This window comes from Protopterus annectens, chromosome 7.part0 (assembly GCF_019279795.1).
Source record: "Protopterus annectens isolate FY-2018-M chromosome 7.part0, PAN1.0, whole genome shotgun sequence".
Classification (NCBI taxonomy): Eukaryota; Metazoa; Chordata; order Ceratodontiformes; family Protopteridae; genus Protopterus; species Protopterus annectens.
In genome coordinates this window covers 216061087-216075430 of record NC_056739.1, presented here as the reverse complement: position 1 = coordinate 216075430, position 14344 = coordinate 216061087, and the positions used below count along the sequence as shown (strand labels likewise).

Genomic DNA, 14344 nt, shown 5'->3' with positions numbered 1-14344 from the left:
TGAGCATTCCCAAATTTGGAGAAAGCATATGACAAAGCTGATTTGGGCAGTCCTGCAATGCACTGAAGTCCTAGGAACACTGATAGATAGAATTAGTGCAGACTATGTACAAGGACCAAGTGGCACAAGTACTAAGAGTATTCATATTTGCAGAGGAGTTTCCAGTGGGGTTGGGTATGCATCAAGGCTCACATCTGAGCTCACTGTTATTTATACTGGTGATGGACTACATTAGCAAACTGGTGGGAGGGGACAGATCAACAAAGCTGATGTACACAGACGGTGTGGAATTACAAGCAGACTGTGAACAAGACGTTTAACAAATGATTGGGGTATGAATACAAAACTGAAGGCACATTGAAGGAAACTGAGTACAGGCAAGACAGTTGTCATAGCAGCAAATGGAGAAATCAGAAGCAGAAAATTGAGACGGAAGGGAAGACAGCAAAACAGGATAATAGTTTCAAGTATCTAGGAGGGGTGGTTGAGGAGAAGAGAAGTCTGAATGGGGAGGTCAAAGCTAGAATCGGAGAGGGCTGCAGCCATGTGGGACAGAGTGTGAGGGGTAGTGTGTGACAGAATAATGTCAAAGAAGCTGAAAAGTAAGGTATCCAAACCCACATTAAGACCAACACTTCTTTATGGTAAAGAAACCTGGACAGTGGAGGATTAGCAGTTGAGGAAGGTGGAAGTGATGGAGTTTAAGTGACTTAGATGGTGGCTGGATGCACACTGTGGGGCACATGAATAAAATGATGACATCATTGAAGAACCCAAAATAGCTTCAATTGCAAGGAAGGTCAAAATAAACACATTGCAGTGTTTCAGACACATGTGCAAGGAAAACATACGTCAATTTGTTGAAGAGGTTTTGGGAGAAACATGGAATAGGAAATGAGGACATCCAGCAAAGAGAAGGATAGATTTTGTGAGAGAAGACCAGTAACACTCAGGCATGACAAAGAAGGTAGGACACTGGTATTGAATCAAAAGAGGTTGCAATAGTTCACATGACACCCTGAACCCATGTCGAAAAATGGGGAGGAGGGTAGTGGTTATGTTCATTATTACGGGTATGTGGTGAAGACATTTGGAATGTATAGAGGTACTGTCTGAGATAACTTAACAGGTTATGGAGATGGAAGTGCTGGTTTTGCTCATACTACATTCCAGGGATCATTGCCTTTTCTTGGCACTCCCTGACAGACATTTGTTTTGTGAGCTTCCAGGAAATGTGTTCTCTACTACCTTAAGACCCCACCTTTGGTAAGCTAAACATTATTGTAGCCCCATGAGGTCTGCACACACTGAACTGAATTTTAAGCTATATCACTTTGACCTCGCCATTTACTGCGTATGTGTGTGCACGCATGGGTGCATGACTTTGGGTATATCTAACAGATATGTATACTGATTTATATGTTCATAGGTTACTAGGCTAATGGCCCAGAGATTCCTCCCCTATTTACAGTTCACCATTATGACCAACAGCAAATGATCCTTTGTTCCATATCAACATCAGCCCCCTTTTTCGCATTTTTCTACATTGGGTCAGGGTATCATGTTAACTGTCGCCAACTCTCTCGATTCAGTGTCACACTCCTGCCTTCTTCAACCCTCATGCCTGTCGCAGATCTTCTTTCACACAATCCATCCACCTCTTTGCAGTACGTCCTCACTTCCTCTTACCTTCTTCCTGTCCATCCCAAATCATCCTCACCAGATTGTCTTCTGCTTTTCTACACATGTGCCTAAACCACCGTAATCTGTTCTCTTTGATCTTTCCTGCAATTGGAGCTACTTTGGCTTCTGCTCTTTTATGTCCTCATTTCTTCATCTGTCCCCAGTGTGCATCCTACCACCTTTCTCAGGCACTTTATTTCTATCACCTCTAGCTTCTTCACCTGTTCTGCCTTTACTGCCCAGGTTTCTGTACCATACAGTAGTACTGGTCATAGCACTGTCTTGTACACCTTACTTTTCAGCTTCTTTGGTATTCTTCTGTCATAGACTACAGCTGACACTCTATGCCAGTTGGCTGCAGCTCCTCTGATTCCATCTTTGATCTCTTCATTCAGACTACCCTTCTCAACTACCCCTCCCAGATACTTGAAGCCGTTTACCTATTCCACTATCTTCCCTTTTCTATCTCTATTCTCATCTTCTTTTGACTTCCTTTTTTCTTTCCATTTTCCTTACTAGGAGGAAGTCTACCTGAGTTGCATGTTGACTACTCTTGTATGTGATCTTGTGACTGTCTCTCTTTCTGAACCATGTGCTGGCTACTATCAAGCCATTTGCCAGACAGAAGTCTAGAATGGCTTCTCCTTCTTTATTCCTGTTGCCCCACCCATGTGGGCCCAGGCAGCCCTCAGCCTGTTCTGTCTATCCCAATATGTGGATTCAAGTCACCCATTATCAACACTAATTCATGTTGTCCTGCTTTATCTAGTAGGTCCTGTAACTGCTGTCTGAATGCACTATTTTCCTCACTATCACAACCCTGCTGTGGGGCATAGGCTGAGATTATGAATACGGCCCTATCATTACACTGGAGTCTGACTGCCATGAGTCTGTCATTAATTCTGATGATATCCCTTACTGCCTTCTGAAACCTCTCTTTCATCAAAATTCCTACACCATTTCTAGCCTGCCCTCCACCTGAGTAGTAGACACTGGATCCCAAGCCAAGTGGAGGGTGGTGGGAGGGTGGCCTAATGGTTAAGGTGTTTGCCTTACAAACACAAGGTGCAGGGTTCTCGTCTCACAAGGGATAATTGGCTAGGCTTAAAATGGCTCGCAAGGGCAGTTAGCTTAGTACTAATCCATGAACCTATGAACCTAAGAGGCTTTGCTACACTGCACTTTCATCTCGTCTCTGGTATACATAGGATGTCTAGCCTCCTCCTTATCATAATGTCATCCACTTCCAAGCTGCGCCCTGTCAGTGAACCTGCATTAAGCATACCAGTTCTCAGTCAGCAGGTTTTACATCCAGCTTTCGCTCAACAGAGTTATCCCAGGTAACTCATGCTAGGCAACTGGACACAGCCAGCAGCAGCTTATTGCCCCAGGGCTGCTAGGCTTTTTATAGCAGGCACACACTGGCTAATAGGGGCACATAAACCCCCCCCCCAGCATTAGCATGAGTCCCTGGCATGGGTCAGAGTAGGCCGGGTCCTCAACCCACTTATTACCGGTAACTACCCATGCCCATTTTTGGCAACATTAGTCAATATGACCAAATCACCTAGAGCCATATTTTACACTGTCGAGTGTCTAGATCTGCCATGGCACACAGTCTGTGATCTGTGTTCTATCTTGAGGATACTGCGCACCACATTAGATGCCCAAAGTGATTGGTTTGTACAACTCTTCACCCTATAGGGCACCATATAGAGTCTGTGCTGCTGCCCACAGCTCCATTCATTGGCGAGTTTGAGATGGAAGCACTCAGCATGTTTTCCGGACATGGGAGAAACCCCACAGAGACACAGGGAGAAAATGCAAACTCCGAACAGGCATCAGTCAGTGGTCAGGATCGAACCTTGCACCTTGTGCATGGGAGGTGAAGACCTTAACCACTAAGCCATCTGGTCTCTTTGTTCCGTATGACTTTCTTTTATTATCCTTTTATTCTACTGCCATGATTGAGTTTTCGGCATTCTGTCAGTGTAGTACCTCACAGGATGCACACTAGCAAATCCCGCCCCAAACATGCCTCCAGCCTGGCAGAGGCAGCAGCAGCATGAATATTCAATAGTGTGTGGAATGCAATGTAATTAATATTCATCATCTGTGCCGAAACCAGCCCAATGTTTTATTACGAACAAACGAAAAAAATATGTAGACATTCAGTACTAAAAAAAAAAAAGAACCAAAACCTGCATAACTCTGCTTAATTACTGACAAACCAATGTTTTATTATGGACATAAATGAAAAAAATATGTAGACATTCAGTATTAAAAAAAAAAAAAAAACGGCTGCCTGTATTGGTGAAGAGTCATTCTTAGATTACACAATGCTTGTATTATGAGAACGACCAGCACGGTCAGGGATATCAACAATCGTTTCCCTTTTGATCTCAGTAAGTGTAAACAGCATACATAATATCATTAAAAAAAATCCACACAATTTATACAGAAGGGACGTTGATGGTAGTTTTTCACAATCCGCCAAACTATCTTAGTTCACTGAATGCTTATAACTTACTCTTGTCCTGCTGACAATGGTGTGTTACCATCAGTCATGACAGCTGTTTCATGATTTCTCTTGCTGTTTTTACATCACTTGGTGAAAGTTGTAACTAATTGTTTATATATATATAATAGTCAGAAATTAAAGTAGAAGCACTACTACCTAAATACGCTTGCTTGTCAGATGCTATAGCTGGATGTCGAGCTGTCCACATAAACACTAGGTGATAACGGAGAAAATTGGAATTCAATAAAGTGTTTGCATTCAGCCCCACAAGGGGGTGCAGGGGGCATTGACCCCACCTGAAAAAAGACTAAAAGTAATAATTTCTACGAGTTTGGAGTTCATTGAGTGCGTGAATATTAAGCAGTTTTACATGACTTTACATGAGAATTAGCATGCCTGTCAGTCATCGGGCATTTCCACGTCCATTTTCCCTGTCAATCACTACCAACACACCCATACCTGTGCAAAACTAAGCACGAGGTACTTCTAATATTATGCCTTGTTTTCTTCTAAATGACTATAAACTCTTGTCGGCATCAATTCCAGTGTGTAGTTTATACATTGTCGGAAGGCAAGCTATTGGTATATAGTTTTTTGGATAGCTTCAATGTTCATTCTTAAGTAGGAGTACTGTTTTTCCTGTTAACTAGGCTGGTGTCAGTTCAGGGTGCTCATATAAATAGTTCTTATTCATGGCTAAATCTTCATGTAAAGATGTTAATACTTTTAGCCAGAAGTTGGGTACTGCATCTTGGCCTGGGGTTTTCCAGTTAGGAGCTCTTAACTCTTTCAATTTCTCTGGCTGTTATTTCATCCCATTTCATATCCTGTACATTTGAACTTCTTAATTTTTTTACTTCTTCTACCTATTTAGCATCTTTGTTATGTTCCACAGGAGTTTCATAAATATTTCTTGAAAATGTGTCTATTACTTCTTTTTCGGTGGTGTTTCACAATTCTCTATAAAACTTCTTTGGGTTATCAATAAATTTGTTATTTTGTACTTTTCCTTTATATTTATCTGCATATCTTCTAAAGTTTTTCAGCCTATGCTGATATTCTTAGTGTATTATTTGAAATAGTGCATGACAGATCTAGATCTGTTCTGATACTGCACACTGCTTTTATCGCATCTTTGAGCATTTTTGTTGATCTATTCCCTCTTCTACAGTCTTAGGTTCATAGGTTCATACTAGGCTATCTGCCCTAGGGCATTTACCAGCCTAGCCAAAGTGTGTTTGGCTTTCGCTACCCCTTGGAATGAGTTTACTGTGCCCTTTTTAAGGTTAGTTTACTGTGCCTCTGTCTAGTAGTGACACAGAAGTAATCCCCGGGGTAAACCTACGATCTCCCATCCACTCGTCATGATTCTTCTTGAAGAGTCAGTGAGGGGCTTTGTCTAACATGGACTGGGATTCTATTCCAGAGTGAAGGGAGCCTCTGGGTTACGAGTCTGTCCCTCCAGCATGTCCTATTTATTTCTGTGCTGAGGTTCAAGTCTCTGGAGCGCGTAGCTCTAAGGGATTTGGATTTTCTGAGGTGGAGCGTGTCCATTAATTCCGGGTTGGACATGGCTTTGTACGTCCGGCATAGATCACCTCTGAGTAGGCAGTATGCAACTGAGTAGAGCTGGAGTTTCTTTAGCCAAGCAGCATATGGCATCTGTTTGAGTCCCTTGATCCTCTTTGTGAGGTATATTTGGGGTCTTTCTAGTTGCTGCAGGTGTCGGGTTAGGTACATCCCAAATGGGGCATTGTACTCAATTATGGGCCTGATGAGGGATGAGTAAAGGGGCACAATGACCTCCCTTGATCCAGATGTGAATCCTTTCATAAGGTGGGCTATATAGAAGGTCTTTCTAACCACTTTGGCAATGTGGTTGTCAAAGGAGAGGTTACTATCAACTTGGGTCCCCAGGTCCCTAATTACTTTTTCCGTACTTAATGGATTACCACCTATGTGGTAATTTGTGGGCACTTTGTTTTTGCCAAAAGGTATGACTATACATTTTTTGGCATTTAGTTTAAGGCCATAGCTCCGGCACCAGTTGTCCGTCTCTATGAGACCCTTTTGGAGGATGCTTATGTCAGCTGGAGAGTCAATTATGGCGCCCACTTTGCAGTCATCTGCGAACTTGGTCAGCCACAGTCCTCCCATGTTAGCCTTCACCTCAGAAAAATATATACTGAATAAGAGGTCCCAGGACTGAGCCCTGTGGGACACCACTTGTAACTGGTTTAGAGTCTGACATGGCTCCAGCAATTCTGACCATGTGGGTTCTGTCCTTGAGCCAGTTTGCAACCCATCTTATGACATAGGGGTTTATATTTAAGCTGGAGAGTTTGTCTATGATGCCCGAGTGGGGTACTGTGTCAAATGCTTTTGCAAGGTCCAGGTAGGCTGTGTGGACTACCTTTCCCTCATCAATGGCCTTGGTGACTGTTTCAAAGAAGTCGACCAGGTTCAAGAGGCAGGATCTGCCCTTAAAGCCGAATTGGGTAGGATCCATTGTCTGCAGATCCCCCAATGTCTTTGTTTATGAGTTCCATAATGATCCTCTCCATAGCTTTGCAGACTAGACTAGTCAGACTTATGGGGTGATAGTTTCCAGGGTCCGTAGAGGCACCTCCTTTGTGGAGTGGGACCACTGTTGCTGTGTGCCATTCTTTGGCTACATATCCTGTAGGAAGGCTGAGATTGAACAGCAGCTTTATGTGAGGGTTTAGCTCTTCTTGGAGTTCATGTAGGACACAGCCGAGACACCGTCTGATCCCACTGATGCTGTGTTTTTTGCTTTGGAGAGGGCGGCTCTCACCTGGGCATCTGAGATGTCAGGGAGGCAACACTCTGCTGGGACAGATATTTGCCCTTTTGGGGGGAGGGGGTGAGAAGTTTGCACTGAACCGGTCTGCCAGGATGTTGACAATGTCTGTGGGTTGTGTATTTTTTGTCATTTTGGACTAACTCTGAGCATATCTGGGAGTTGCCACCCAGGTTCCTAACATAACTAAAGAATGCCTTATGATTATTTTTAGTGTCTTGTGCAATTTTTCTCTCGAAGCTGGCCTTGGATGATTTTATGAGTGATCATAGTTTTTTGCTAGTACTGATCAAAGATGCCTTCCCTTTTAGGGATTTTTCTCTATTATGAAGTAGCTTCCTCCTTCTGTTGTATAGTTTATTTATGGCTGGGGTCCACCAGATAGGACACCTGCCTTTGGGGGATTGGGTCTTGGTTTTATTTGGGATTGCATGATCCATGCATTCCTGAAAGTGTCCACAGAATGCGTTTATAAAAGATTCAGCAGATTGGGCCATAGTTTCCACTGGCCCGGGGGCCTTGAAGGATTCCACTTTGGTTTTAAGAAGTGTGAAGTTAGCTTTTGAGAAGTTCTTCACTGTGGTCTTCTTTGCTGGGGGAGGGGGCGGGATGTGGATTTCCAGTGAGATTAATTTATGGTCCGATCTTACCAATGAGGAGTATACTTTATGGAGCATAGTGTCCCCATGTTGGTGATGATCAGATCTAGTATGTTTTCCCCTCTTGTGGGAGTGGTGACTAGTTGTTCCATAGCATTTGAGTTTATGAATTCTAGGAACCTTTGGGCTAGGGTGTTGGGGCTTGACCAATGCTCCCAGTCTATGTTTAGGTAGTTGAAGTCCCCCAGTATGATGGTGTTTGGAGAGACCTTCATATTCTCCATTGTCTTCAGGAAGGCCAAGTGAGGTTCCTGAGTTTGAGAGGGTGGTCTGTAGCATGCTACAAACTGAAAGGCAGTTTTGCCCACTGTTAGTTGCACATGGATGGTTTCTGATGCTTCGTGCAATGCCAATAACCTAAAGGTGTGGGTATCCTTGATGAATATGGATACTCCCCCTCCTTTTGAGGTTTGGTCCGAGTTTTGGGGTCGAAAAGCATGATATGAGGTATATCCTTGTAGTGCTGGGGTGCTCTCGGGAGCCTTGAGCCAGGTTTCTGTCACTGCACAGACATCGATGTTCTCCATAAGTCACACTTCTTGTCTTAATTGATTTACAGTTTACTCTATTTGATACTTCTCTAATGACATTCAATTTCTACCCTTTCTTTCCCTTATTGCCTTTTTGTTTTTGTGGTAAGACTGTTATTAATTTACCTGCACAGTAATGTATCTTATTTACTTCTATATCACATGAATCTCTATGGACAGCCCTAATTACTGTGCTCATTTCTTTTTTCAAACTTCTTACTCACTTAAAGGTATAGCTGATGTACAGCTAGCTTCAAAGATAACCTGTCACCTGCTGGCATTGTGGTGGAATTGATTGCTATTATCATATACCTATGTTATCATTAGTCTGTATTAATCAGCTTATACATGTTGTCAGTCCATTTTTTTTGGTAAATTGTCAACATTAGTACCTCTCTGTGACAAAGGAGGGGGTAGAATTCAACAATATACATACAGAGGTGGGTTAAAGACCACCAGTGACAAGGACATGTTCCCCATATGCAGTAATAACACAAGGATGAAAATGAATCAGTCTCAGTGAGCTATAGATACGGACGGAGTGAAAATATATCTGTAGTGTTATTTATAACTGTGTAATACCTGTGGTATGTTACTGGAAACCAATGACTTCTTAGGATTTCCATAAGTTTTATGTTCATTAACTAGTTTACAGAAACCTTTTGATGCTTAGTAGTAGTTGTTAGCGCCTGCAGTCAGATAGAAACATGAGTATGGAACACTGTATATTCTGTTGATATGTTGCCATGAGTGCATAACAGTTCATTTTAATATGCTGACTTTTTCTGCACTGTTTCTATACAACTTCCATTATATGTGTTGCATACCATATTATGAGAGTAACCTTTGTCATGATGTGTGTCACTGACTGTGGTTGTATATAACAGGCATCTGACATTTTTTGGAGTACACATGCTCATTCTATTTGGATGTATATTAACTGTGGCACAGCATTGCTATGGCACATTGGTTGTGTGTTTGTCCATAACCTTTTATGATATCTACTGCCATGGGTTCAAATCCCACATGTGACCTATGCAACTTTTAATAGATTGTACATGTGATGATGATGTTACTTCTTATATGTCCAGACATTTTTTTCATACTTATTCTGATTATCTATTAATATTGGTAATACAAATGAAAATGATTGTTTAGCACAGCTTTGCTTTGTAAATTAGATGTGAGATATTCAATTGATATATGCTTGTAACATCATTGTATCAATACTCAAGCCTCCATATAAAGTATAACATTTGCATATCACACTCTCTTGCAGATGCCAATCAGAAGTAGGGAAGACAATTTCTCTCACAGAGAAAATTAAATTATAATTGACGTTCCTCTCCAGCATGATTGCAGTCTTCTTGGATGCACAGGCAATACTGTCTGGAGGAATGAAGTGTGAACAGACCTTCCAAACATGATCAATGCTTTGGGCAGTCACAATAGATCCAGTGATGCTTGTCAGTGTTGTTACTCTGGCATGATCCTTAGTGCAGCTGACAGACTGCTGCAATGAGAGGGTGAGGAATGCCACTGGAGGTCAGCTGCCCATGGCTGCCCAGATGAGATAATGTTATGCTGACAGGTGTGGATTCTGATTACATCATAGCTGTGGTCCTGTCCTTACTGAGTAGTAGTCACTCAGGTATTTCACCATGTTGGAAAGCAGCCCTGAGACCACTTTCCCTCCATATTGCAATATCAGGGTCACTACCAGTGTGTGTCACCATGATATTAGTAATGAGGGATCTGCTGAGCACACCACCTGACACCCCTTTCTTTTAGTGTACAGTTGTGCATCAGGTACATCATGTGCTTTAAATAGAAAGTGGGTCCCGTCTATTGCACCGAGGATGCAGAAGAAATTAGCTATAGCACAAAATTGTTACATAGCAGTTCTTTAATCCATGACTGCTGCTGGGAAGTGGATGTAATCATCCATCTTGGTGCACATTAATGCCAGGAAATGCAAGAGAAATTGAATGTCAGCTGCCTGGGATACTCCAATGGCATCTTCCTAATTCTTCTGAAATGTTCCAGGGGCCAGTATACTTAGACTCAGAAAAACTTTTGTTAGCGAGTGTAAAAGTAAAAAAATAAATAAGTAAATAAATAAATAAATAAAACTGTGTGTGTGTGTGTGTGTGTGTGTGTGTGTGTGTGTGTGTGTATATATATATATATATATATGTGTGTGTGTGTGTGTGTGTGTGTGTGTGTATACGTTTGAGTCTGTGCATGTTTGTGTGTGTGTATACAAATGTGTAGAGTGAAAGCAACTGAGCAGTGGCAGCAGCAGTTAAGCGGTTTCATATCTCTTGATGTCTTGGCACTAGATAGAAATTGCAAAGTTGCTCAAACAGCAGGATTTGTGTTAGCATGCATGTTCTGATCGACAACTGTGTTTCAGGATGGGGGGGGGTAAGACTGATGCAGCAGTGGGAGCAGCAGTTAAGAGGTTTGCATACCTCTCGACCTCTTAACTAGAGTGATCTTTAGGGAAAATGTTTCATTTGATGTCAGTGAAGTTCCTGGGCTGACATGGACAAACTGCTGAAGGTGTCTTTGGGGGAAATGTTTCATTTGGCATTAGTGAAGTGCTTGTGCATATATGGAGACACTACTGAGGGGATCATTGGGTGTGAATGTTCCATTTGGTGTTGGAGAAGTGCTTGGTTGGACATATATGGAAAAAGTAATGAAAGGATCACGGGAGAAAAGTTTGATTTGGTGTTGAAGTACTTGCGCAGATATGGACAAACTACTAAAAAGGGTCATAGGGAAAAATGTTTCTTTTGGTGTCAGTAAAAGTGCTTGTACAGACATGCACATACTACTGAAATGATCATTGGGCAAGTGTTTAATCTGGTGCCAGTGAATGACTTCAGCAATAATGGACCAACTACAGAAGGGTTCATTTGAGGAAATTATTCATTCTGTCATCGCTGGTCTGTGCTGACATTTTGTGGGGAAATGTTTCATTTGGTGCCAGTGATATGCTTGTGCAGACACAGACAACTTACTGAAAGGATTTGTTTGGGGAGATGTTCCTTTTGGCGTCAGTAAGTGCATGTACACACACATGGAGAAACTAATGAAGGGATCATTGGGGGAGATGCTCTGCTTGGTATCAGCAAAGTTCTTGTGCAGAAACAGGCAAACTACTGAGGGGATTTTTGGGGGAAATGTTTCATTTGGTGTCAGCAAAGTACTTTTGCAGGCATGGGCAAACTATGAAATGGATTACTGGGGGAATTATTTCATTTAATGTTTGTGAAGTAATTGGCCCTACACGGAGAAACTACTGAATGTGTATTTGGGAGAAGTGGTTCATTTGATCTTAGCAAAAGTGCTTGTCCTGGGATCATTGGGTGGAGTGTTCGACTTCATGACAGTTGACTGCTTATGGAGATATGGACAAATGACTCAAGGGATCAGTGGGGGAAATGTTTCATTTGGTGCAAGTGAAGTGCTTGTGCGTGCAAGGACAAACTGCTAAATGGATAACTGGAGGAAATGTTTAATTTGGCATCAATGCAGTGCTAAAGCCTGCTTTAGATCACTTATTGACTGTGCTGTACCTGTATCAGGAGATTATGAATGAAAACACTATTTTACTTAGCTTATTCTGGAAAACCAGAAGCTTCATATTAGCTACATGCTAATTTATATCCGAAATAGCACAGACATGAAGTAATCAGCATTACCACATTGCATTATTTATGTCTCCAGTTCAGTTTTAAATGGTGGAACTTTATCTGATTATGTACAATCTGCCTGTGAATTTTGATACTGCATTCCTCCCACATCCAATGACATAATGTCAGTGAAATTACACTTCTTCACTTCCTCTTAATGTAGTGTGTGTCCATGTGCCTGGCAGTTCATTGGAACCCTGTTGAGGATAAGCTCCAAATCTACTATGCCTTTGCAATAAGGCTAAGTGTTTAATTTAGGAATAATAAATGGTTGTTGGCAGTGTGGCATGTCTGACCACCTCTCCGTACACAAAGCATCACTGTGATTCCGAAAACTGATAGATAAGGATCAGTATGGGTTTGTGGAGGTGATGCAAACTTTTGACAACATTAACAGAACACTGATGATCCAGAGGGAAGCAGAATGTATGAAAATATCACTGTTGTTGGTCTTGATGCAGAGAAAGCATTTTACAGATTAGGCTGTGACTTTAGGAGCCAAGCAATTGAAGCATTTTCATTCCCTGATAAAATTATAAGGCTGATCTTCATCCGTCTCCCCTGGGCTTCAGACATCTGGAAAAGGCTCTTACCTCCCCCATAGTGCCTTTTTAAGGCAAAGTCATGAGGACAAAATTACCAACGTAAAAAAATCTTCTAAACGAAATTCAAAGGTCATACTGCTAAACACTAGGAGTCTCAGCACGAAACTGAACTCACTTGCAAGAATTCCTCACCCTGGAAGATGCTGACATTTATGCAGTCACTGAAACCTGGTTCAAAGCTGTGGAGAGCTCACCAACCTTAATAGGTTACTTGTCCTACCATACTTTCAGACCCCAAACTGAGGTCTACAAAGCCAAAGAAGGTGGAGTTTCAATATTTATCAAATACATAAACACCTCCAGGCTGGTCAAACAGTATGACACACAGGAGACACTCACGGTGCAGTTAACTATTGACAACACACCTGTTCAAATCATAGCTAGCTACAGACCTCCCAACCATGACTCAGGAGGCCTACACAACCTATCTGGACATACTTGAATCCATCAAGATTCAACCTTCTACCCTGATCCTAGGTGACCAACTACCCAACCATAGAGTGGAAGACCTATTCTAGCTCAAACACGAATGCCCAGAGATTCCTTGACTTCGTCAATGCCAATGCATTGGATCAGCTGGTCGACACCCACACAAGAGGTGAAAATATCCTGGACCTGGTGCTAACCAACTTGAGTAGCCACTGTAGCATCCCTACAGTGTCAGCCTCCTTGGTAACATCTGACCATAAAGCAATCACTTTCGAAGTCACCATCTCTCCTGACCTCTCTTGTCAGGATCGAACAAAAAAGCTTTCCAAAGCTGACTACAACCTCCTATGAGTAGGTATACGCAGCTTCACAGCCACCATCCCTTCAGCTGAATCAAGCACTAATGTCCAGACCTACAACAAAAACTATATGAGCACCTATATAGTTGCATGGACTCAGTAATACCTGACAGGACCAAATCATCTTCCTCAAGGAAGAGTAAACCTGTCTGGTGGACAGCAGAAATAAACAGACTCTATAATAAAAGGAAAATAATTGCTGTCCAGGACCAAGAAGGAGCAGGTGCCAAGTTGGAAGCACTCTCCACTTTGAACAAGCAAATAAGGTTACTGGTGAAATCCCCTAAGGCTAAATTTGAGTCCAAATTGGCCACATCCACTAAGGACAACCACAAGGCCTTCTTCACATATGTCCACAATCTAAAAGGTAACTCCAAAATCTGCTCTGAATAGGTGGTCAAGAACACCACATATACAAATGCCATAGATATAGCCAACCTGCTGGCAGACAAATTCAGTGAAAACTTAACCACCCTGTCCCCCCGTCAATAAACCAGAACATCCCTAGCATCTGCCCTCCCTCATCACCAGGGAGCAGGCTATTAATTCCCTCTCAAAGGCAAAAAATGCAGTCCCCATGGGACCTGACAACCTCCTTGGCTGTGTCCTACATGAACTCAGGCAAGAGCTCTCAACACCAAGTACCCTATTCAACCCAAGCCTGTGCACCAGCTTCGACCCAGCAGAATGGAGGACAACTGTCATCCCTCTGCACAAAGGTGGAGCGTCCATTGACCCAGGCAATTATAGGCCCATCAGCCTAACTAATCTGGTCTGCAAGGCCATGGAACGCTTTATCATGGACCTTATAAACAAGGATATTGGCAACCTCCAAACACATGATCCCACATGATTTAGTTTTTGCCAAAGGGAGATCATGCCTGTTAAACTTGGTCACTTTCTTAGAAACAGTCACCAAAGCCATGGATGAAGGCAAGACAGTGCACACCACCTACCTTGACCTAGCCAAAGCCTTTGACACTATTCCCCATTCCGGCATAATAGATAAACTCTCCCAGCTAAGTATCAACCC

The 14344-nt window shown here is 42.4% G+C and overlaps 1 protein-coding gene across 1 annotated transcript in view; it reads right to left on the bottom strand.

Annotated features, from left to right (window-relative positions):
- CSDE1 (cold shock domain containing E1) overlaps nucleotides 1–14344 on the bottom strand; it is a 2062269-nt gene that overhangs the window by 756146 nt on the left and 1291779 nt on the right. The gene's annotated exons all lie outside the window — the stretch shown is intronic.